Raw genomic sequence first — 3,311 nt, 5'->3', positions numbered from 1 at the left:
AACATTTTATAATAATATAGACACACACACACAAAATGCAGGTACGTATTAAGGGAAGATAAAAGAATATACACTTTAGCATCTTTTGGGCATTCTTGAGGTATAAGATTTTAATTTGAGACCAAATTTGGTTAGTTGGTTTATTGAACTATCAGCAGTAGCAAATATTGCAGTTATCTCTTCAGTTCTCATTTTTCTAATATTCTTTCTGGGCAGTGCTGTGACCAGATGCTTTACTTCTCAAGGACACAGAGAGAGCCTTCTCCAGCCTGCCATCAGTTCTGCAGACAAAACTCCCAGGATAGACCTGTAATGCCATTAGGGAAGGAATTCCAGGTTCTTGACCCAGCAACAGTGAACGAACAATGATATATTTCCATGTTAGAATGGTGAATAGCTTGGAGAGGCATTCGTAACTGCTGCTGCTGTCCTACCAGTTGGTAATCATGGTAGGTTTGGAAGATGTCGTCCAAGGACCCTTGGGAAATTTCTGCAGTGTAGCTTGTAGATGATACACACTGCTATTATTGTATGTCGGTCATGAGACAGTGAATGTTTGTGCATGTGGTGCTAATCAAGTGGGCTGCATTGTCTTTGATGGTGTCAATGGTCATGAGTGTTTTTGAAGCAGCACAAATCCATGAGGAGTATTTCATCACACTCCTGACTTGTATCTTGTACATGGTGGACAGGCTTTGGGGAGTCAGGAGGTGAGTTGCATGCTGCAGGACTCCTTGCTCTGATCTACACTTGCAGCAAAAGTATTACATGCCAGTCCAGTTTCTGGTCAATGTAACCCGAGGTTGTTGATAGTGGGGGAATTCAACATTAGTAAGGCCATTGAATATCAAGGATCAATGGTTAGATTCTCTCTTGATGGAGGTGGTCATTGCCTGGCACTTATGTGGCATGAACGTTACTTGCCACGTTTCAGTCCAATTCTGGATATTGTACATGTCTTATCACATTTGAACACGACTGCTTCAGTACCTGAGGAGTTGCAAGTGGTCCTGAAATGATCAGTGAACATCTGATTTTATGATTGTCAGAAGGTCACTGATGAAGCAATTGAAGCTGATTGGCCCTAAAACACTCCCCTGAGGAAATCCTGCAGAGATGTCCTGGAGCTGAGATGACTGGCATCCAACAAGCACAACCACATTCCTCTGTGCTGGATATGATTCCAACCAGTGGAAAATTGTCCCCGATTCCAGTTTCACGAAGACTCCTTGAAGCTACATGTGATCAAATGTGGCCTTGATGTCAAGGGCTATCACTCTCACTTTAAATTGTTACTGGACTGACCCTGCCTCTGGACCTGTCCTAAGTACTGGTCTACTTTTGATGGAATATTGGGTTCTGTGGGACTCCAACATTGTTTTGCATATCATGTTATTTCTGAACGTGGGGCCGCTATTGGCAACAGTGCAGAAGTCACAAATCCTTATGACATGGAGCCCATTGAGCCCATCAAATCCACGCAGGTTCACTGTAGAGCAATCAAGTTATTTACATTCCTGTAGCCCTGTAAGGTTATTTGTTCTGAAGGAGGAGGTTGATGGTAGATTGGATTGTGTTTAGTCACACATATTTGATGTGGCAATAGTTCTGAAAGAGTTAATGTTGGAGCCTAAATATAGCTCTGCCAAATATGATTACGTCATGCACCTTGTATAGGGATAAGGAGAATATCTTAGTGTTTCATGAAGTGATAACCTATATTGATGGCGCTCCTTGTAGTCTTAGTAACAAGATCTATTTCACTAGTGCTACTTATACGTAAGTACCTAAGTAAATATTGTTTCAGATAAGAGCCTCTTCTTGTTAAGGCTCAGTTGGTGGCACTAAATTACCTCAAAGTCCAATCTTTCAATGGTTGATATTCTAAAACCAAATAGAACAATTTACATTCAATTGATGGACACAGTTGTTATACAGATTATAATTTTATCGAAGGGTTCTAAATTGGATGAAAACTGTGAAGGCTGTTTCAGTACTTTAGGTCGAAGATTTTATTATTCCTTTAACAACCACTCAAGTGCAGAAATAGCCTAAATACTGTGAAATAAAAATAATTTAATTTTTCCATTGTAGTTGCACAGCGTAAACAAAGTGTCATCAATCACCATGTCCAAAGAAATGGAAACCAGGATAACATATGGTAGCACCAACAGTACTAAATACAAACTAATCCCACTGCTGCTAATCTAAAGGTGAAAGCTGAATGATCAGCCTATATATGCTGATCTATATGGATATGCAGCCATCAATCTGCTTTCGCAGTGTCGAATCTTCCCTTGTACTTCAGACATGATGCTATCACATTTCCTCAGTCCTGATGCTCTCACTTTTACACACCTGCTACAATCAGAGAGGAAACCTATGGCTTGGGCCAGATTTTTACAGACAGGAGCAGATACAAGCAGATCTAGAATTACCTCTGCTATCTGGTACATTGGTTTGCCAACGTGTTTCCACCCCAGAGTTATTTTTGTAAAGACGGGGTGGATGGTTAGTTGTCTGCCAGGGCAGGTAGTCAGGAAAGGTAATTATATGGTTGCCAACCCTCTAGGAATTAAAACAAATTGCCTGGACACTGCTACAAAGCAGCACTGGAGAAAGGTAGACATCAAAACAAAATATCTACATTTATTCATCGACCATGTTCACTTTTTCATTCTAGACATATTGGAGAGGGGAAGGAGGCTGGTTAACTAGCAGAGTGCTTGCAATGTAGAAGGTCATGTGAAAAGAAGTCCAAGAGTATGAGAATATCAGTTAGAGCACTCTTCTCAAAAACAAACTCATATGGTAGGACTATATCCATCACACAGTATGCACATGGCCATTATGTCCTTAGTGGGACTTGTCCTGTATCCTCTGGAAAGGATTCCATATGCGCTACAACAAACCCTTCTCTCAGTAAGCTAAAGTTGGTGGCCCTAATAATTAAGCAGCTTCCTGAGGCCCATCTCTGACGCCAACTGGAAATAATATGTGGCCTCCTTAATGCCTGAAACATGGCCAGGGATAGGGTAGGGTGGGGTCCTCTTTGTAACCAATGAGGTAACCAGTGCTTCAATGCATTCTTTAAGATCTCTGACTCTGCATTGTCTCCATACCACAATGACTGCAGCCAAAGGACACCTTCTCCAATATAGCTCCCCCAAACAGAAAAGCCCTGCTAATGTTGTATCAGAGATAGTAGGGACTGCAGATGCTGAAGAATCTGAGATAACAAGGTGTAGAGCTGGATGAACACGGCAGGCCAAGCAGCATCATAGGGGCAGGAAGGCTGACGTTTCGGGCCT

This window comes from Rhincodon typus, chromosome 23, assembly GCF_021869965.1.
Source record: "Rhincodon typus isolate 14 chromosome 23, sRhiTyp1.1, whole genome shotgun sequence".
Taxonomy (NCBI): Eukaryota; Metazoa; Chordata; class Chondrichthyes; order Orectolobiformes; family Rhincodontidae; genus Rhincodon; species Rhincodon typus.
This window is presented reverse-complemented; position numbering follows the sequence as displayed.